Here is a 23,887-nt window from a genome sequence, read left to right as displayed (position 1 = left end):
GCACCCAATGCAGGTATTACACGATTCAAAACAGGTTGCGAATAACGGATCACCTCGAACAAAGATACAAGATATAAGGTACACAAGTATCTTAACCAATACGCACGCTAGTACTCCATCGCCATGGTCATTATTACAATATGATTACTATATGGCAAAATAATTATAATTATTATTATTTTTTCTCCTTTTTCTTGACCTTATTTTAATATATAAAATGATGTTTCCTGGAGTTTAGGTCAATAAATTAAAAGTTAGCAGCCTACGTTTCGTTTTATTTTAAAAACATCTTCAGGGCTATGTTAGGGTTATGTTTTAATTTATTGACCTAAACTCCAGGAAACATCATTTTATTTATAAAATAATTATAGTAGCATTGGCTTGTTTTTCAAGATATATGATCTTCGATTCAAACAATAATTGGTGCCGAAAAAAGGAAAGATTAAGGTAGAGAACTTATAATTTATGATATTTTCAAAGGATTAATGCATCAGCCTTGTGAAAATTCATCCTCATAAAATATTAATGCTAGGGATTATTGTATATAATAACGGGAAACAAGGACTTTCCAAAAGGAAAAGGTTCAGTAGTACTCTTATAGGCTTCTTAAAAATAACATAACTTACACCCACATATTAAATGCTTAAATCAATCAACAAGTTTATCCGACACAAGAATACATCCGTATGATAAATTTCCCGTGGCAATCGTCATCTGATGATGATTTTCAGACATTGATTACTTACAGAAACACTGTCTGATCATCAATTGGAATGAAGAACGGCATTTAGAGGGAGGGCCTTTGGACAAGTCGTAGCAAGTCACAATGGCGTACCTATGGGGTGAGATGAGGAGATAGATCCCCCCCAAAGCCTAAGAGAAATAAATAACTAACAAATACTATTTTCTACTACAAACATGTAATAACTGCATCTGCTTAAAGTTAAATTTTAGAACCAAAATGATGTAAATGTATTTCCGGGCATGCAATTTTTCAAAAATTTAACCTGGGGCCATAAATTTTTCCTGGGGGTGAGGGGTCGCCACCCCAAGCCATACTATCCACCCCCTAGTAACCTAGTAACGCCTCTGGTGTGTGATATTAGGTTTGCCAAAAATTACTAAAAGACATAGAGTCATTCAAATGATCGCAGAAAATCTGAGTGAAACAGCAAAGTAAATAGGAACCTTAAAAAACTACTCACCAATGCATTTGCATAAAATAGTGCGAATTCCAACGGTACAGGGAGCCCATAAATGATGACAGCGCTTTAATTGCCGAGAGGAAGCGATGTATTCCATGAAAGCAATTATAAGATAACATTTATGATAAAATAATGAGATCGAAACAATCCTCTTCGTATCGAAGCAATCCGCTAAGCGATTCGCATCGTGACCACATCACGGGGTAATAGATAATGGACAACGGGCAGGAAAGACAAGGGCTGATTTTCTGACGAAAGGGTGGGCCTTTGAGGCCGGGTGGTTCCATTGCATTCAAGCCGGGAAGGAAGGGGTATTTTAGGAAGTGGGGTTTGGGGAGGCATTGTTTCGCTAACGAGAGACGGAGTAAGCCAGGCGGCTGGCCCGGGCCACGATTGTTATCACCCCTCTCGCCGAAATGACTATGCCATGGACCAATGGTGATGCACAAACTATTCCCTCATTCTGAAGCCATTTAAACCTCCCCGACCGAACACGACCCCCCGAAACTTCAGCGACCATTCTGAAGCGCTAGTACCCCGGGGACTTGCATATCCGTGCCTTGGACCAACCGATTCAGACCCTGTGACGCGGGACTGCGTTCTATCCCCCATGTGACTTGTTGATTATACCTGCTCAAAAAACTACTGACGTGGGGCAAGGGTTCGTAGTCATACTTGTCATATATAAGAAAGTATGTTTTTCGCAAGTAAGTACACCAGAATCTTGACTTATTGTGAACAAAAAAAGTACACTTTCGATAAATCACAGCAAAGATCGCGCGTTAATTGTGCATTAATTTTAAGTTTTTTTTTCCTCGGATTGACAAAACTTTTTTTCATGCTACAGCTTAATTTCAAGAGAAAAAAAGATTTTTTTAAATTTTGACTTTTCTTGACGTGTTAAAGTTCTTTTTTTTTAATAAAAAAGCCGCTCCTTCTGGGTTTCAACTGCTTAGGTAAGCCACCATGAGTCAAGTAGAATCTCTTGAACGAGGCTTAGCCCCGCGCTTCTTTCAAACCAGACTTATACGTATCGCTTTCTAAAACAACACCAAGCATTGGATATTTGGGAGTAACAAGCTATCCTACCCAAGTCACTGAATAACTTACGGAGATTTTATGATGCGGAAAATGAAAGTATTACACTTCTTAAGGTTCACTATTTCTTTATAACTATTTTAGTGATTTTAGTACGTTAATTTCAGTAGTAAAGGCATAGGTTTTAAGCAATATGTTTGTAAAATTATGCAAAATTCGTTGGCACAGGGAAAAAAATCCAATGAAATTTCTATTAAAGAGTTGGCTTAAGAAAATAGTCACTAATCCATATCTCAGATTAAGACTACGAAAGCATACGGATGTACAAGGTTGAGGTAAAAAATTGGGCCAGCGGGCGTATTAAGAAAACAGAAGTGAAAAAATGAAAAGAAAAAGGAGCCACAGATTCAGAAAGCAATCATCGGTGGGACCATAACATTTCCATTTATCTACGGGTCCATCTAAATTCACGCCACCCGATTCGAAGCTGAATAAAATTGATGGAAAGGACTCTTGATTTTTCATCATGCCTAAAATTCTCCTCCAATCCAAGATCAAATCAATTAAAATTCGGAAAATCTTAATATAGAGCACTTGCCCAAGGCAGGAATATAGCCTACACATCTTTCTCGGAAAATAAGAAGAAGAGATACCCAAGAGATACAACTTTTGAACTATATCATCTTCTTCTGGACCTTAATGCAATTTATTTAATGCAAATATCCTCCTACATACCGAGTTGCTTTTAGGTTGCGAATTTTCGCCGGCGTATAGCAATCACTTGTCATATCAAATTTCATTAGGGTCGAGACATCAGTATCAGATAATATATCATATCAACGTGCGGCAGCGCAATCATCCATTTCTCTGATAACTGAAATGTACGAATTAAAAAGCTTGTATTTTATCATCACGATGACACATTTTTAATCCTTGGCGGTCCAACGTCGAGTTGAGCTCGACGTCACAAGGCGCTGCGATTTTACTGGGGAAAAATTTTCCAGAGATTATCCACGCATTGAAAAATTACAAAAAATAATCTCTTTGTAGGTTCGAAGATTTTCGCGGCGTTGATCAGATTATCTCTGCATCCTCTTCGGGTTTTCACCGGGTCCGTTGGCTTTCCCCAAGATAACCTCCTACATACCGAGTTGCGTTTAGGTTGCGAATTTTCGCCGGCGTATAGCAATCACTTTTCATATCAAATTTTAGAAAGCAATCATCACTGCTGTCACCAAAAGCCAACGGACGCGGTGAAAACCCGAAGAGAATGCAGATATCAATAATCTCTTTGGTTGAACATACACAATATTACAACCGGTGGATTTTTACTTTAATGAGAGCATTCTAAAGGTCAGCAGCAATGCCATTTTCATTATTTATTTTTTCCTAAAAATTAATATGAACCAGAATGGTTGAATTAAAAAGATGGACCGTAAAGGGTTGATATCCCAAGTAATAATCGTGGCACAGTAACAATAGGAAAACTTATCATAGAACGACAGCAAATGAACGTTTGACGACATCCTCTTCCAAAACAATGTTTACAGCATGCGTTCAGTATATTTCTCGACTCTCTATGGCAGTTTAGGCACAGTTGACGTCACACCAGGCCTCGGCAGAGCTCGGGTGTCTTCGCGCAGTTTTTCTCAGAGAAATATTGCTTGATTTTTAAAAGTAATTTTATTATTTCTTTGATGATGAATGGAAAATATTTTAGAAAATGTTCGGGCTAGTACTTCCAAAATAATTTTTGCAACAATTATCGACCCATGCGATTTTCCCATTGACGCACGCCGGGTAAAGCAAAACATTCCGTTTGAAGATGTGTTATATCGTACACGTGTATAAGATTAATATGATACTAGTCTCTAGATATATCCCATTCATTTTAAAGAAATTCGAGATAGTTGAGAGTCGCAACAAGTCCCAAGAGAAAAAGGCAATCACGAATCTCCCGCGACCGTCCTTGACGCCCCGCCACAGACGGTCGACCTTGCTTCGCGCGGCCTCTTCAATGGGCGGTTCGCGTCAACTACAACAAACATTTCCTCCAGCCCCTCTTGAGAACTAGTCCGGCTGAGAAGACCATGAGAGCAAGGATATCCCGCGACAATGAAATTTCACGCCGAATCTTGGCAAACTCGGACTTGGTCGAGGGGCTGGGCTTGATCAATGCTTTCACGATGTCTTGAACAGCGAAGGCCAGATGGGAAATGCGAAATGCGACAACGATCCCGCGTAGTGACAAGCCGATTCGCGAAGGACACCTTCAAAGCACCGGACCTCATAGTCAAAACACGATTTTTTAGCCTATCAAGATTCCACTAGGCCTTTTAGATTGATATTCTTTGCCTATACGTAGGGGGAATAATTTTAATCATGCAGGGTAGGGATTGGAAGAAGATAAGATGCATAAATAAAAGGAAAAAATGATCGAAAGAAAAAGCAGACCTCGAAATCTGGGTATTGAAGAGGCAAGCAAATTTTTGAGGGTGTAGTACAGTGGGAGTGATTCGCATAATGCTCTATGTAAATCAACATTTCCTGGTAGAACACCTTTAATAATGATAATGTACTTATCGGGCGAATATGGCGATGAAAACCACGCTTATAGCAATGAAAATGACCGTAGTCGAAATCTGGACCATCCATGCCACCGTGAAGGCCATTTCTCGCTACAGAATTCTTAATTTTCACGTGACGTGATGATGGCCGGCGGGCAGAAACCACTTGTATAACGATAAAAACCCAAATATACATACACATTAAATCTTAATCCTGAATGTACAACCACGGCTTAAATTCGGAAACCCATTTCACCCAAATAGCCCAATAATCACGGGTAGAGGAGAATCTTCAATCTTTTTACCACCAATCGTTTCTTGTAGTTGGCCAAAGGGAAAATTGGAGCAATTAGGAGAAATCGAAGAGAGTTTGATTGGTAACATCGAGAAGAATAATATTCTCATCCTCGAGATAAGAATCAATGCCCTTCCCAATAACCAAAAGAGGCATAGGGAACACGGCACGTCACTTTATTACGGCCCCCATACCACGGTCACGATTCCACCGCCAACAACCAGACGTTTGAGGAATGAAACCAATATTCACTCAGTTCAGCCCCCATCACGACTTTTGAAGCGACGCTGGAGCGAGGAGGAAGCATTGAGGTGAAAAAAGTAGGAGAGGAACATCGGGAGACATAAGCAAAAGGTTCAGAGCCCAGAGGATGGAGGTCGAGAGGGTGAATGGTGATTTTGGAGGAGAGGATATACTATATTGGTTCGCAGGTGGAGTGGGAAGGAGAGGCTGAGGAGATAGGCATCGTGGATGGGAAGGAGAAAGGATATTTGATTGGTTCGCTAAGATTATGCCTTTAATGCCCTCCGCGCTGGGGGAGGAATGTGATGGGAGCTCACGAGATGGAGTCCGTGATTGGACGAGGGAATACAAAGACGATGAAGTGGCCCTCGCAGCCCCAATGGAGGACGAGAATGATATAAACGCCGCCGCCGAGGAGTGCTTCGGCGGGGTAATAACGATAATGTTCTCGCTTGTTCGAGAAATGCGTCAACTATGAAGAAAAAATTCATAGCAACTAACAGATCTCGCAGGAATTTCAAACTGAAGCAAACCTCATGAGTATAACAAGATGGGTGAAGTAATTGTTGACGAACCTAAGGAAATTGGGTTCGCAGGTCATCAAGGACGACAAAAAACGGTCTTATAGAAACATTTTTAAAGTATCTTTCAATAAAAATCCATAGGCTAAATTATGATGAGCTAAAAAACTTTAAAATGTTCATACGCACTAAATTCTTCAAGTCATATACGTCGTAAAATAATACTCTGTGATCATTCTGCTTATACTTGCCTAGTACACATTAACAAATTAATCATTATGCGAATTGAGCACCGAAATTTCGTAAGAATGATTAAAACTTTTAAAAACTTCTAGTAAATCTCCGAAACAGATCTCTGATAACCTTAACCTAATGTCGTTATAACAATAATCTACAATGTCCAACTGTATCGGAGTATCGTTAAAATTGTATAAGTTTTACGAATTAAGAAGAAAATATTTCACCATTGAGGTGTTTCACCAAGTTACAATACATAGATTACAAGGCCACTAAGATTAATGTATTCGATGAATTTTGTCGACAAATTTGTAAAAAATTCTCATATGTAAAAAATTAAGGTATTATAACGAAAGATATAAATATGATTAATGAAGTAAAATTTAATCGCTCTTTTCCATAACTATTGTACCCGATGATGACCCTGTGAGCCGAAATTAATCGTACACTTGAAAATAATCTTGGAACTGTGAAAATACATTTAATGTTAATATGTATAATGTTAATACGCTAGAATAGGTTGAATTTTTAAACACGATTCTTCAAATCCACAACTTTTTCAGAAAATCAGAACAACAACCGAAAACAGTTAAAAAAATAACCATGAAGATCACATCATTGTATTCAATGAGATTTTACCCAATTAAAGGTTAAAAGTATTTTCTTTTTTACAGCGGGCAAGAAGAAAAAGGTGAAAAAAATCTGAGACGCAATTGGATACGGAGAATACCCTCGAGGAGAGGAAGATTAAGTAAACGGGAGGATGGAGGGTGGTGAAGCCGAAAAAATCAGGAGGCGGGAATCCACGAAAAGTTGGGGAGAAGTAGCAATACGAAGAGAACAGATATAAAAAAACACATCCAATCGAGATTTAGACGAAACATTCCCACGCCTATAATGACCGAAAGCAACGAAAACCGATCGCTATTCACCTAGGCAACAATTGAAGAAAAAATGTAAAGCAAGATCCAAAATACCTTTCTTTCTGAGAACTGTTTTCAAAAGGTATCATTTAGGCAGTAATTATGCTCCCGTAATTTTTTTAAAGGTTGCGGAGACCCTCCAATAATAGCTTTCAATGAGGCTGACAAGATCACGTTTGGAACAGAGATTCCTGAAATTGACTAATGGTCGAATGGAATTAAATTATCTGAATGGAATTTTATCCACCGAGGGGAAGTAGTTAAGACGCGTATATTACGCCAAATTAAACTGCCTCCCATTTCATTCATTGCATGCAATTATAGGGATAAATAAAAAAATTCTTTTAAAAATCTAAACAGCTATACTATAGCAACAAATAAAACTGGATAATCTTTTGGCTCAAAACTTTTTTTTCCACTACATCTACATCTACATAATACACTGCGAGCCACCTCTAGGGTGTTTGGCAGGGGGTGATCAATCACCAGCATGTAGCATGCATTTGGACTCCCACATGCACACCACACTACTTGTAAACCAATGCATGGAAGATTACCTAATGATGGTAATCTAAAACAGGTCCACCTTCTAGGTTACCTAAAGCTCATTACGTTTGTAAATGTCTTTATTTGTAATTACTATGGAGAAATAAACAGTATTATTAATATGAAGCATGCTAAAAAGATTGATTAATGGTTCGGTTAAATCAAACGTTGGATAAGGTTAGTGAATGCTATGGAACGACCTTTGTTTTCTATTTTTTAATATTGATAAATAAAGTCAATCAATTTTTTTCAATAAAACAAAGAGATATAAATAATTTTGTAAATATGCTTTCATGTCATTTTCCGATCGTACTTATTAAATTATTTATATAAAATAATTATAGCTATAGGTACAATGGAATAATAATTATAAATGAATTTCCGTACATCCTGTCCGTTATAATCTCTATTCAATGCTAAAATACAGCAATTTTATAGGCTGCCTTCATCATTAGCTTAGTATAGTGAGATATTTAATTTCAAATAAAAAAGAAAAAAATCCGTAGAAGATCGCGAGCGGTTTTCATTTAACACTAGAAATGTAATAAAAAAGAAGTAAAACATATTTTTTGCAATAAGTAAGTAAAAGACTCATATTACCAATTTATCTACTGACAGTTTTTACGTTCTAAGAATAAAGAGGAAAGCTTGGCAAAACTTTCAATTTGTACTTTTGTTTTATTTTTTATTTATGAATTTTCACACCACTTTAAGCTGCGCCATAAAGCCTCTACATCAGAGTCTCACATTAAATAACCATAAGCACATGAAAGCCCTGGGGTAACCTACCAAGGCGCGACTCGAACCCGCGACCTTCGGTTAGACAGGCAAGGACTTCACCCCGCCGCGACCGAGGCTGGACGAAAAATTCATTTCACCTATCACATAAAATGGACGAAAGTTACCTGCAACCCATATAATTCATTCAATAATAAAATAATATTTACTAAGTACGTCCTCGACAACCAGAGATACCAGAACATAACTGTCTTTTATGGAACGGTTAACCATAGAACTCATACAGCTGTATTGCAGCATTAAAAATTAGAGGATCATAAAAGGCAACGGCTTCTCTCCCTTTCCAATTTTCAGTTTATTAAATGCTTCCATTACCATTTTCTGATTGTGATCCGTTCCTCCTCCCTTCACTCTTCCCGGCCAAACCTCTTCTCCCTTCCTACACGCCTGATCTCTTCCATCGTAATCAAAGCCCATCAGCTCAGCATAAAGTGGAATTCATCGGAGCAGCCAATCACGCCGATGAGGTCGAGTTGCTTATGTACTTATTCTACCCTATTGAACGAGTTTCACTTTATGCGCTTCTCGCAGAGCGTACGAACATGACGGTCGATCGCCGAAACAATATCACAGAACTTAAGTGACAGCATTGATGGGATGGCAAGCTCTAGTTATATCTGCGTGATTGTAGTTTATCTTTGAAGAGTAGGCTGAAGAATTTTTTTCTGTGATTGTCACTCTTATTCGCTTATTGCTCATGTGACTCGCTGGTGAATATTCAATATTATTTTGAGTGGTGTTTTTTTCCGAAATGCCGTTCCGCCACTGGTTAACAAAAGACAAATTTGTCATATAACACTTTTATCAATTTTTTTCAAAATTTCTAATGCATGCATTCTTAACCAAGATAAAAAAATGTAATAAAATGTAAATGGTAACTTGCAATAAAAAACACACAGTAAATAATACTTCATTTCTGAAAAAAAGTTAAGAAAACTGCGTTGCGGCACTGCTAATTACGCCATAACGTCACTGATTATTTTCCTAAAAACGCCATGAGAAATAATGAGAGCAAACTTTGAATGATGTATCAGAAACAAGAAAAGACGGAAGCCCGTTTTCCACTGAGTACTTGAGCGTAGAAGGCTATGCATGGAGCAGAGTAATGATAGCCGTAAATAAGAAGATTAGCAATTTTTTTTAAATAGTCACACTTCCGTACATAATAGAAGTGGAAATCATCGAAATACTTCATTTAGTTGATGAGAGATCTTATATAAATATTCAATTATGCAGAAGAAGAGGCGGCTTTGGAGGGTTATGGAAGCAAGATTCAATTTCAAATGCAATAAAAAAATAATTCGGTCAACTAGAAAATATACCTACAAATTAGTAATTCATAAATATATTCAGGCAACTTAATTAATCGATTCATCAGGTATAGAAATTAGCGATTAATATCTATAGCTAACGTTTACAAACAATAGTTTGTAAACGCTTAGTTTTAGAAAATGACTGTAAAATTATCATATCTAGGACTGATTACGTCATACAATGCAGTATGGCACTATAAAAAGCCCTGAAGTAAGACCTGAAGTGCACGTTAAAACATAAAAAACTACAAACAAAGATCCGATCTTGTTCGCAAGAATTAAATATTCAATGCTAAATATCACCTGAACAAATTTTTTAATCGTTCCTGATTTCAATGCAGAAAAACCTGGAAAATATAATGACCCTTTCATAGGTATTAAAACATGTATACATCTTGAACAAAATATTACGGGAGTCACGGAAATTTCCCGATTTAAAAACTACAAATGCCTAGAAATGCACTGGAATCAAGGAGAACCAATAAGAACCCTTTTGTCGCCGGCTTTTTAGTTTACGGCAGTACTTTTAAGTCCAGCAGGCCGGCGAATCGCCGGCGCGCCGTCTCTTTAAGCCAATGGGTTAACAAAAAACTTATAATTTAGTTGTAGCAGCTTACAACACACATATTGATTAGGGAAAAACGCAAGGGATGTGATCGACCTCATTTTTACAAGGAAAGGAAATTTTACCGACGCTTATGACACTATTATATTATTTAATAAATTTAAATAAAACATGGTTAGAACCTGTAAAATGTGAACCTCCCTCCGCATTCACGACGCCAAGAGAACCAACACGACAATTTAAAGACCAAAGAGCAACGTTCTACATAAATTATTACCTGACACCCAAATGAACCTGTATCGAGGTACAAATCCACTCCCGAACCGTGTCCCTTCCGTCCTGCGGGTAGATACTGTCTGGAGAGGAGGTGGGGGAGAAAGATAAGAGGGGAAGGGGGAAATGGAATATTCGGGAAACTCTATTGGTTCCCAATTGAACAAGGATTTGATTTTGGGACACAACGAGGAGAGACGAGAGGAAGGAGTGAAAGGGATTGGATGGGATGGGTGGGAAAGGTTACCAAAGGGGAATGAATGCAAGAATGGGATTTTCAAGGGCTGAAGGGGTGGAGACATCGTGGAATGGGAAAACAGGAGGAGAATGGGAGGGAGTCGATTTGAGATGAAGCCTGTGCTATAAGAAATTACCGCATTCACGCGAAAAGTTAATAATATTCAAATATAAATTAAGTTAAAATATGGCTTGGCCAAAATGACAAATGTACCATTTCAAGTGCATATTACGTTAGTATCGAAAAAGGATCCTACAAATGCTTTTTATTTAATATTTTTGTTAATAAAAAATTTAATAATTTTTCTTAATCATTTATACTACTCTAAATCGGCGAAATATAATTTTAATAACATGAAAGACGCAGTATTATAGTTTTTTAATGCATTCCAGCAATTAATATGGAAAAAGAATCCCACAAATATTTGTTATTTAATATTTATATCAATAAGGCGAACTTAGCTCTGTCCTGACTCATTTAAGCTACACCATTTTGAAAAAATAATATTTTTAATAAAATTTAAAACTCAATATTAAATTATTAAAGTATTCTACCATTAAGGTAGGTTTACATGGAGCCTTTGGAGAATTTAAAAAGTATTCTATCATCCTGCCCTCTCCTCATAGACTTCCCTTTTCAATTCACAACAAGGCCTACTCCCTTTCATTCTATCTAAAAATCCTATTCTCTTCCATCTTCTCTCTATAACTGATCTGCTCCAAACCCTCTGAAACTGCTTGAAGAGGTGCGGAAATACAATAATAATTTTGAGAATCAAGGTTTCAAGGTAAACTGTTAAGTACAATATCTTAGCAGAATCTTGTAGTGACCATACAAAAGTTTGGCTTTGTACATTATTCAAATAAAAGTGAACATTATCCCGTAAAATTCTTTATTCTGAATTTGTAGATAGTTTTTAACATAGGTAAAGTCCAGGCCTTGTTAAATTTTACGGATTTAGTTCAAATATTAATGGTGATGCACTCTCTTAGACAATTTTCAGCAGTTCCGAATCCTTTACAAAGATGTAAACAAAATGAAAACATTATTCCAATGCATGTGAATACAATATGAATTCATGTTCAACATTTTTACGGTTGGAATGGGTGGGTACATGGTGCGAGAATGGGCTGCAGTGTGAGGTTGAGTGGAAGGAGATTTAGGGTTGTGGGTTGCGAGGAAGTCGGAGCGGCGGACGGACGAAATTGAAAATGCGAATTTTGACGAGCCAATGATGCGGATCGAATACGTGTCTCCAAAAATAGGCCCCCGCAACCAGCTCCCGTGGGTAATCGAAATGGAAGCAGAGGAATATAATGGAACGACTATTGAATGGTTCCCGAATGCACTCCACAAAGGGGAGATGAGCCACAGGTTCAAACCGAAGGGATACGAGATGATGGAAGTAGCTCCCCTGTTTAAATCTGGAAAAGGGAATACAAAACATAATGCGCATTCGAGATTGTGAGGAACTAAATCGCAGTCTCAAATACATTCCTCTTTTGCATTCTTCTGTGCACAGCCAAAAAAAAGAAATTAAATAAAATTTTTGGATCGATCACATCGCAGTGATGATATTGAGCTCCACTGGAGTGCAAAATAGGATTTCAATTTGGTTTTCAAAGTTGCAAATGTTGTTTCAGGCTGTAAAAGGAATTTTAAAAGGGAGGGAGACAGCTCTGATTATAATTTAGATAAAGATTACACAGGAGAAAAAGTAGATCAGACGAGTAACTTGTATGATATACGGTACGATGTGGTGGAAGTTCTTACTATTACTTAAATTAAACATAGCAATATTTGCAGAGGATTTATTCGGATGTGAGGCATTTCGTTGTTACAGCAATGCACTTGATATTGTTATTGTAACATCTTAACGCGTCGTGTTCGAATTAATCCAGTGGAGATATTGCAATATATCTTTTAACTAATAGTGCTAGCAGAGGATCATAATATTCAACTCTCCACCATTTGGCTCACGAATAGGTACATAAATTAAATCCGGGAACAAACTGGGAAACACAATAAATTTCGCGGAGGGGTTTCAATACACTCAACACTAATTTGATATTTTCCGGGAGAGATGGAACGAAGTTCCAAATTGAACGAATTGCACAATATAATAAAGGATCAATTTCTTCAAATTTGTGCGATCGTTTGTTTAATATGATATTGTATCTTGATCTCTCATTTTACTTGTCTAATTATTCTTCAACATTGTAGAGCTAACGACGATAATGGTTTTTAATCACTAGAGCCAAATTAGGTTTTGATTTTACGTTTTTTATATCGATAAGTTGTTTCGAAAAATCATTAATGCTTCCATAAGCATTAATAATTTTTATAAATTAATTTCTCATGTATGTTACAAGGTTAAGTTAGTTTAAGCGGACTACCATATAGAGTATTCTATTCGTATTACTTGCATACCACGAGCAAATTTTCCATCGACGATTGCCAAAACATAATTCCGCGTGACAAACCCGGGATTTCAAGAATTTTATTCGGTGTGCATAATTTGTAGTTTACTTTGCTGGCTTCGTTTATCTAGTAAATAAAATACTGGCGCCAAGAAATCAGGGCAAACTTCAGAGCGTTAAATTTATCTCTAAAGATAATTTATTCATTTAATATCAATATCAATTTCTGGACGTAGGTAAAGATATCCTGTTCTTTCCCCTTTGGTGTAGGATAACATTGTCCATCAGAAAATTGTCGGTTTAGTGCTCTGATAGGAAAGTATTTAGCTAATATAGCAATGAATTGCTGGCTTTGTTTCTCTATAATTATGACAATCTTTTGACTTCAGTAAAGATTTCCTGTTGATTACGCCTTGTTGCAGAATAATATTCTCTATGAAAAAAATTGTCGGTTTTGTGTTCTAATAGACAAATATTCCACCGTCGCAAGATTATAAATTGCTCGCTTGCTGCAATAATCGCTGACTCGTTTGTTCAGAGTTGCGAAGTTAGTTTTTTATCGCCTTGATGGCGAATTTTGCTTTTTAGGGTAGATAGGTTCAGTTACGGGACATCATATTATAACTTACGTAACAATGGCATTCGCATACTGTGGTCCATTCTTCCACCAGCCTCCTCCCATTGATGATCAACCACCGCCTTCCAAGTCCAACGAAATCACCACTAACGACCGAAGACAACAGAAAAGGGGGCACCAGCAGTTGAAGGAACGTTCGCAAGATGGCAGAGCGCTCTGCCGTTCCCTGCCTCGTGCATACGAAGATGTTCCGAAATTGATTAAGAAGGACGAGGGTGAAATGGGCTCCGGGAACGCGGTGCGAAACAGAAGTTCAGAGGCAAGGTGCAAGAATCAAGCGAAAACGGAATGGAGCAGGGATGGGAAAAATAGAAGCCGGGGATCTTTAGAAATTTGAAGAAATTGAGCCTTTACGATATTGTGTAATTCGCTCAATTTGGAACCTCGTACCATCTTTCCCGGAAAATATCAAATTAGTGTTGAGTCTATTGAAACCCCTCCGTGAAATTTATTGTGTTTCCCAGTTTGTTCCCGGATTTAATTTCATGTACCTATTCGTGAGCAAAATGGTGGAGAGTTGAATATTATGATCCTCTGCTAGTACTATTTGTTAAAAGATATATTGCAACACATTGTATTTGAAATACATAATATAATATACCGGTCGAAATTTATTTGATATTCATAATACAAACTACAGCACCAAATGTATTTGAAATAATAAATACAAAATACCTATGACTTGGGTATATGAAAAACAACCTAAAAAATAGTATTTTCAATACCTTTTAAAATACAAAATACATTTGCATGGAAACTAAGAGATCTTAATAGAATATAACTTGCCTTGATACGTTATGGATAGTGGCAGACATGAATAAAAAGATTCTAACGAAAACAAAGTAATCTCTGAAGCATAATTTTACAGAAATGTTATCAGAGCTACTTCAAAAGTATGTCACAAATGTATTTTTATTTTAAATTGGAAAATACCAAAACTCTGAATTTGAAATACAAGATACACTCTGGTCATTTATTTGACACACCGAATACAAATTACAAGTGTATTCCAAATTCATATTTTAAAATACATGCTATTGAAATGCTGCCCAGCCCTGGGATGGAGGAAGAGAAAATCATACGAAAGTGGAGCGGAGACTCGGCCGCAAGTTTTTGCGGACTTACATTTCACAAGGAAAATTTATGGGGATTGGAGAATGGTAGCAAGACTTCTGGACTACGAGTCCATGCTCTAATCCATATGGGATGAGAAACTTTTCAGAAGTCATCCGTCCAACATCTTACTTCGATTCAAGGACCGGTTTTAAGGTACTTTCCACGTCGAGATGAACGATCACATATTATACATCACATCGAACTTAAATATTGCGCTTCTAATAAAGTACTGAGGAATCGTAATCCATCCTTAGTATAAGACGTGAAGTGGTAGTCCCTAACCGCTTTTGCATACATTTAGCTAAGAGCTGTCGTATATGGATATCCTGCATTAGTTAAAATTCCGAGCTTGTCTTCCCAGAATAAATTACCACCAAGGGGAAATACGTGCATGATAAAGACATGACTTAAAATGTTTCCAAAGAAAAGTAAAAATAGGGCGCATTTGTCATTATTGTGATACCACATAATCACAAGTACTGACAGCATAATAGTCAACCTACTTTTAGAGAAAAGCAGTTTAACTATTACACTAATTATATTCTTGATTTTTAACCACAATACTTATCTTTGACTGACTTCATGAAGGCTGTAATTTCCAAAATGTAAACGATAAATCACTTTGGGTGAAAAGCGATGCAAAGCTATCTGCTTCAAACAATTGAAACCTGTCTCCGTCAGTAGACATCAAAGACAATCTTAAAATTCTACCCTACAAAACAACATTCGTCTCGAAGCCGATAAAAAAGCTAACTTCGCAACTCTGAAAGAACAAGTTAGCGATTCTTGCAGCAATCTAACTTTAAATTATCTTGCGACGGTGGAATATTTTCCTATTAAAATATAAAATTGATAATTTTCTGATAGAAATGTTGTTCCAACAGGCAATCTTTACTAATATCAAAAATGCCATAAATAAGGGGAAATCTAACCCAATAATGTTAGCCTAAATTGCTTGGCGTCAGTAGTTTTTCAATAGTAAAACGAAGCCCACACAATAATTTTAATAATATTCAAGTTACCAACACCGAAAAAATATACGATGATTATGAACTCCTGATTTTAGGTACATATAGCAGCTAAAATATAATTATAGCTTTGAAAAATATTGATATAATTAGGACTACTACATTATGATAGAAATGAAAATAGCTCTAAATAACTAATGTAAAAGTCAATCTGTAACTTGAGTAAAAATAACTCTGCTGGATGAAAGCAGGACTATGGCCGTAGGAAAAAACGTAAATTGAAATAAACATTCATTGAATGAATGCAACCTACGAAGCTTAGATTCGTTTTAAACATTGTACGTTGGCACGTGAAAGAACCGAGTTTTTAACAAAAATATTTGAAACTATTATTATAATTAACTAGTTACAAAGCCACTGGTGGACTCCCCTTCGTGGTGATTACTCTGTATTATTTGGGAAGCGTAGGGAGAAAGGGGAAAATAATGGAAAGCGAAGAAAATGAAGCAGTCGAGTATGGTCGCAAGAATAAGCGCAAATAAAAAATTTTTATTCGTTGATTTAAATGCAAGCTACGAAGCCTAATGCCTGCTTAATCGTCGAGGGGACGAGTGGATGGAAGGAATGGAAAAGTAAAACCTCGAACGAATTGAGTTGAGAGGTGCGTCTAACCAATCATAGGATTGTTGACCAGTGATGATGACGAAGCTTTAATTCGATTTTAACATTGTACTTTGACATAAAAATCAGGCGTACTTTTTAAGCATATATATTAAATGAAAATATTGGTAAAATTAGCTAAATGCGCAGTTACAGCCAACTACCCTAACCGGAATGAACTAATTACTTCGAATTCTCATCTGTGATGATTAGTATAACTAGGCGACATGAAATTGAAAGGGGTTGATAGAGAATGGAGCACGAAGAAAATAAACTAGTCGACTACGGTCGTAAAAATTAGCGCAAACAAATTATATGCATGAATTGACTTAAATGCAAGCTATGAAGCCTAGATTTGATTTGAACATCGTTAGGCACTCGAAAGAGCTCTCCTTGCTTAGTAAATAAATACAAATGTTAATATTAACTATTATTATTATTACTATAAACTATTATTGGTATTAAATAATAACAGAGTCTCGAAAGACTCTTCATTGTGTTGATTACCCTACAAAACTCAACAAGCGGAAAGATAAAGGGCAAATAGAGAATGGGAGACGAAGAGAATGAAATGAATGAGATGGGGTTCGCCACCCCTGGAAGGTGTCGGAGGTGAAGAGGGAAGGGTGGGCAAGACGTGGGGTGCAGAGAAGTAAGAATCTGAGCGAGGGCTGGTGTTGGTTGGTGACGGGAGACTTAAAACGTGGTTCGAAAGGCGTGAAATGGGTTGCGGCTGGCAAGAGGGTGGGGGTTGGGCGGTTGGGTGCTCCTAGCGAGGGAGGGCCTCCCTTAAGGGGTGGCAGAGAAAGGAGGCGTGGGGGCGAGATAAGATGTTTGAGGGTTTGAAACCCCTTTCCGCCCACCGACTCCTCCTAAGTACTTTCGCTGTTTACTTGACAATTGGATTTAAATGGACGGATAATTGGATGGTAAGACGAAGGGATTAAAGGTCCTGGATAGGGGGATGAGGATTGGCTCAGTGGTGGGAGAAGAAGAGATGGAGAGGGTTGAAGAAAGGGGTGAATAAGAAGGTTGTGGAAGGAAGGTATGGAAATGGATTCCGTTACGACGCTTGCGATTGGTTGAGTTGCGGCGCAGGTCGGAGGGTTGGCAACCAATCAGCAAGCGGGAGACATACTATCTTCATCCCGTTAATGCACGGCCACCAACACAAACGCGAGCGAGGCTTCTTTCACTTCGACTAGTTCTCATTTGTGAGGGGGGCGAGGTGGGGAGAGGCCATTCTGATGAACGAGGCGAGGGTTCCATCACCGAGGAGTTGCAGGAAAAGCTTTCCGCCCATCTGGTGGAGATCTATATGCAATAGCCAAGCAAAAATATATGTCAGCAAAGATAAGTATATATCAATACGAAAATATTATAAATATGCAAGTATGTTTAATTAGCTAACGTGAGTGACTTCAAAGAAAGAGGAGGTGCGGACTTGAAACTAAAATCAAATAGTAATTTTCAAAAAAGGCACATTAATCGGTTGAAACCATTCCTCCGCTCCTCAGTGAAGTCATGCCCCTTCATTAATATCATCAACTAGGAATTCGTTTTCATGATGACCCATTCGAAAAAAGTTAGCATTTGTGTACAAGGTGGACAAGAAATCAAATGTAATTAGACAAGGGTATTTCACGTTTAATTATTTACTCCATTTGGCTGCGGCTACAAATATAACTTTATTCTACGAATGAGAGCCCGTCAGCCAAAATTTTAATGCGTTGGTCTTTCGCTTTCTTGGCTTAATAATTGCAATATGTACACATTTCTATAAATACAGCCAAGAAGTTATGTAAGGAAGTATAATGGTACTTGATATTAAAGGTATTATGTTATTGAAACCCAGGAAGATATGTTTCGAAACATTGGCAATATCCAATATGATCACTCAGAAGCTAATAATTTTGAAAAGTATATTCACGGGGTAGAGGGTCAATGCAGAGTTACCGTAGGGTGAATAAATAACTCTCGCCACAGCGAATATCCCCTGAGCATTGAGGCAATATGAAGACGACGGAATTCAACGCTACAATTTTCATCCATTTCGGTAGTGAGTACGAAGGAACTTCACAGCAAGATAATATACGGACTTGTAACGAAAACCGTAGTGTGATATTCAAACAAATGACACATCAATCGGTTGACCAAGTCTTCCGCTACTTACACACGTAAAAATAAGCACTGAATACAAGTAAAAATTCAGTAACATTTATATCCTCAAATGGGAATCCGCATCCATGATGACACGTTAAAACAAAAACAGTTAACATTTGCATGCATAGCGGTCAAGAAATCCAACATTTTTAGACAAGTACAGTTCACTAATAATTATTTATTCAATTTGGCTGCAACTACAAATAAAATATCATTTCACGAATGTGAATGAATCAACCAAAATATAACGTTGATATTTAGTTTTCTTGGATAAACTTGGCATTAATAATTGTAATATACAGATATTCAAATTTCATGCAGCCAAATCAGTTCATTTCAATTCAATCCACAATTCTCTTTGCAAAGAAATGATATAAGGAGGTACAATTACACTTGAGATTAAAAGTATTATTTTATTGAAGCCCAGAACGATATTATTTCTGGGAACATGGTAAAATCCAATTTCAGCAGTAAGGAGCGAGACGGGTATTTTAACGGGGTAATCGATCAATGCAGAGTTTCCCTAAAGTGAATTCATTTCTCTTATCACAGTGAATTCCACAGAGTATTGAGGTAGTTTTGTAGACGACGGACTTCTACGTTATAATTTTCAGTCATATGGGCATTGAGTAGTCAACAGTTCGGGAGTTTTTGGACGGAGAGTAGGAGAGAATGGTGTATCAAGATTAAAAGAAAGGACGCGAGAGAAAGAGAGAGAAATCGGGCCAAGGGGTAAAGGAGGGGATGGCGGTGGAGGGAGGAGATGAAGAAATGAAGGGAGGTTGAGGGGGGGGGGGATGGGGGATGGGAGGGAGTGGGAAGGGGGCGTGGCACTCGGGGGGAGACAAAAGCTTTTCGGTGGCTCCGCAATGCGGGTGCCCGGACCGGAAATGAGGGTTTCCAAAGGGAAAAGGAAGCCGCGGAGAGAGAGAGAGAGAGAGAGAAGGCAGGCGCCATTTTCGAACGACTGACTCGCAATCGGAAGGAATGGCAACCAACTCCAACGAAAATTTTTAACTTAATTTAAAATTTAACTTAATTAAGTTAACTTAACTAAATTAACTTAAGTTTGATTTTGACTGAAACACTTTTCAATTTATTGGCCAATGAATTGGCGCGAATTATTGTTTAAAATATTTGGCGTTACGTTACGTACCGAATGACACGTATCAATATTTACACCAAATATTGGCCATAATAGTGTTCCAATATCCCGCTAGAGAACGCCATTGTATTTAAATGATTTTACGTTGTACTTATAAGCATTCGTGTGATTTATACGCTTCAATCAATAATGAAAGTACTTCTTTCGTCCACATTATAGATATTTCAAGTAAATCCTCGGAAGAAAACCTATGTTTTATGGCTAAACCGGATGTTTTGAAAACACCTTCTTCTTTTGGCCACTAGAAGTCAACAAAACTGAATTCCGATTGGAGATTGGCCGCGAGAAAATGGAATCTGTTCTAAATTCCAAATTGGGAAAGAAATTGTGTCCAATATTGCGGAAAGGATATTGGACTAGAAATTGGTGTTTGTCACTTGGACCACGATCCAATATCCAATGGATTGGCCTACAAATTGGGAAGTGTCATTCAGGCTTTAGCGAACATGTATTTTCAACAACTAATCATTCCAAGAGGATCATTTCTCAACTTTCTAAACACGGAAAATTTTCTAGCATCAAATGTTTACCTTCCCTTCTCTAGCTATGAATAACCCACTAGTACAAATTCTATGCCACACTTTTGGAAAACATTTTTTAAAAAAACCTAAGGAAACATTTAGAGAAATATTGAAAATGGAAAGGTATAAAGTACCCCAAATGCAGTAGATGAGCCCTTTCAAATCACAGATATATCAGGGATACGAAAACAATTACGCGTTCAAAGATGGGTTGCCTACTGCCAATAAAACCAAAACTAATATGTAAAGAAGCGTCCACGACACCGAGAACACGTAAGTGAGAACATATTATTCTTCCCAAAAATTAGGAAACCAATTCCGAGATAACCGCTGCATTTCCATATTCCAATTCTAGGGAAAGTAAATATCGGAAAACAATTTGCGACCACTATCCTGAAACCGTGCCAGAGAAATTTGACGACGTCAAGGAAAAATGTGGAGAAAAGAATGAATGCACAAAAAAGAGAAAGCTCAATGATGGCAGGGAACAGTAGAGACACCAGATGAGAAGGATGAGGGTGCTTAGGGAAAAGTTGAACCATCATCTCTTTTCAAAACAAGCAGAAAACGATACATGTAGAAGAATATTAACAAGATGAACAGATATCTACAGAAACCATTGATTGTAACGTACAGTTCTTAAACTTGAACATTCGCAGACTAAGTTGAATGGCTCTGTGATGAGAACTTCCACTTTCAGGAACTTCTACGAGCACAAAGTTAAACAACATCTAGCTGAAAAATTGTTCCAACAGTATCACGTAAAATTAATCACTCGTTTGTATTACCTATCACTCGAATTGTAATAGTTGCTCTTCAATATACCTATCAACAATAATAAAAAGTCGGATAATCCCTAAAATATGAAAGGGACTTTGCCAATAATGATAAGCAAAATGATTATTAGTGAGGCCAATAACAGTGAGTCACAGTTATCAATACGATATAAGGCAAAGAGCAACCTACATAGTATAAAATATTATCAAAAAATATCGTTAAAATTAATAAATGGAATGGATTTTAATGAAGTTGAGCAAATTTTATCAAATATCTAAGAGACATTTCAAACAAAATCTGGCGGCCAACAAAAAGGTATATCCAGCATACCAATAAATAAATTTGTGTTTGTGATGATAGTGAAACTGTCAGGGCTGATGTGATAATGAAACACTATGGAACTTGAATTACTATTCATTGGGATATGTATGCCTCTTTTACCGCTACCAGCAATGTAATCCTCAAAATTTTTCAACGGAAGAGTTATAAGTGATTGTAAGGGAAATGGTTAAAAGAGTAAGTCTCGATAAAAAATAAATGATACCATATGCTTCTTTGGGATGGCGAGGCACCTTAACTTATGTTGAGCAACAAAGACAAAATTTTAGACAGTAAAAATCTACCAATCAAAATATCGTAAAGTTTCAACTTTTCTTTTGAATCGATAACGATTAAAATTCTTTTTATGTTCATAAAACGTTTAAGTAAAAAAAAATATTTTTTAATTCATGTTTTTTAGTTGAGCCAAATACGAATTTATTCGATTAATATCCATTCTTAAAAATGGAATTCAACTTGAGAGATAAAGCCAATAATAGAGGCAGAAATAAATAAAATTAGGTAAAACTTACACTCCAACCAGCTTCGAATTTAAGCGGCTACTAAAATTGTCGATGAGTAATAAGTAATACACGAAATGATATTACTGATTGAAGTTCAAGAGAATAGAATGATTCATCACCTAGGATGTTTTTATGCTCTGAATGAGTATATTAAAAAAAAATTTCCAATATTTAATTTTTTTAAGGTCAATTTATGGATGAGATTAAAATCAGAAAAAAAAGATTCAAAATCGTATGTAAAAGTTAATTGTGAATAAATACCATTTTAATGCCGAATCGAACTATCAAACACGCCCAAACTACAGTGCACCCTGCATTGAATTTTAGAATCACCCCTCTATTTTATGAATTTTAATCAAATAATAGCGATATAATATATACAAAACACGTTTCCCGCCAAGCTACCAGACCTAAACTAAACTGAACCGACTGCTTCATCAAATATTCAGAACATCGTCATTTCTTATGCACACATAAAATAATGCGGGTTCGAAATACGCAATAAATCCATCAATGGATATCAACCACATCTAACCAGCTATAAATATCATGTTTTACTAATTTCTTTCAATTTCCACAGAATAAAATTTTTCTCCTACCTTTAAAACAGTGATCGGAGGCACACGTTTGTCAAAAATACAAAAAATACGTAAAAATAAGAATACCTGTATACGTTTCGTGTAGGAAGCAGTATTTGTGATTAATCTCATGCGATAAGGGGGATAGCAAAACAAAATGACATATCCGGCGGAGAAAAAGTCAAGATAGCGTTTTTCAACCACACCGAAGCGATCTAGTTCGTATTTAGGTCATGAGTGTTCACAATTACAGCTTATAAAGATATTTCTATTGTCACTCCGTTCACAATTCCAGGTATACCGTTATCCTATTTTAATGTTAAATATATCCGTGTGCTTATAAAAATAGTATACAATGAATGTTCCCTGAGTTCCACCGTAAAATATTTGTAATTATCAGTTGTGTTTATAATCTAAATAGCTGACCCGGCGAACTTCGTACCGCCTAAAAATTAATGAACTTGCAGTATAGTTACACAATTTAAAAACCAAGAGCGGCTGTATAGTTTTTAATCATTTTTAATTTATTATAATAAAATAAGGATACAAATTCAATAAAAATACGTAAATGAGTATCAAAATTGCTTGTCAGAAAGACATTTTCTTTATTGAATCTACCTAGGGTGGATCGCAGCACGTTTACGCGGATTTGATTCAATGAATTTTCTTACGCTTTAGCTTAAGAAATGTTGGGCATTGTGGTTTTATAAAGCAGTTAATGAAATAAAGATAATACGGATTCAGTTGTTGGCTATTTGTGTAATTAACCGTAAAAAAATGCTTTTAGGTCTAAGTCTGTTGCGTAAACTTGGCCCGTTCACGGGGCAGGTTAACACAACGCCAGGCCGACGCTTGATTGATGCTCAAAATCGTGTAAGAAAAGCCCCAATGATGCAGCATTCGAATCAAATGACTTAAGGCGCGCCAGTTATCGTATCTCTGTTTGGAAAAAATGCACTGCGTAAACGTGCTGCATGCGTAAAAGCACCACGGTGTGCCCTACACATTCGGGTTTAATGTCTTACGTTAAGCACCTTCTGATTAACAACAGTTTTTGTTTTGTTACCAGGCGAGAGATAAAGCGGATGAAGCTAAATAAATATAGCGAAGCGATCCAGTGACGCAGCGAGGCGGGTTTTGGGGGTTAAACCCCCCCCAAGAGCTCAGGGAACTTTTTCATAAAAACTTTTGTTACTAATATTGGGGGGACGGATGAGTAACAAACAAAACATATTTAACTATTCACATAGTGGCAAAACCTACTGTTTTGAACCATTT

The sequence above is a fragment of the Ischnura elegans genome, chromosome 4 (genome assembly GCF_921293095.1).
Source record: "Ischnura elegans chromosome 4, ioIscEleg1.1, whole genome shotgun sequence".
In the NCBI taxonomy this organism is placed as follows: Eukaryota; Metazoa; Arthropoda; class Insecta; order Odonata; family Coenagrionidae; genus Ischnura; species Ischnura elegans.
This window is presented reverse-complemented; position numbering follows the sequence as displayed.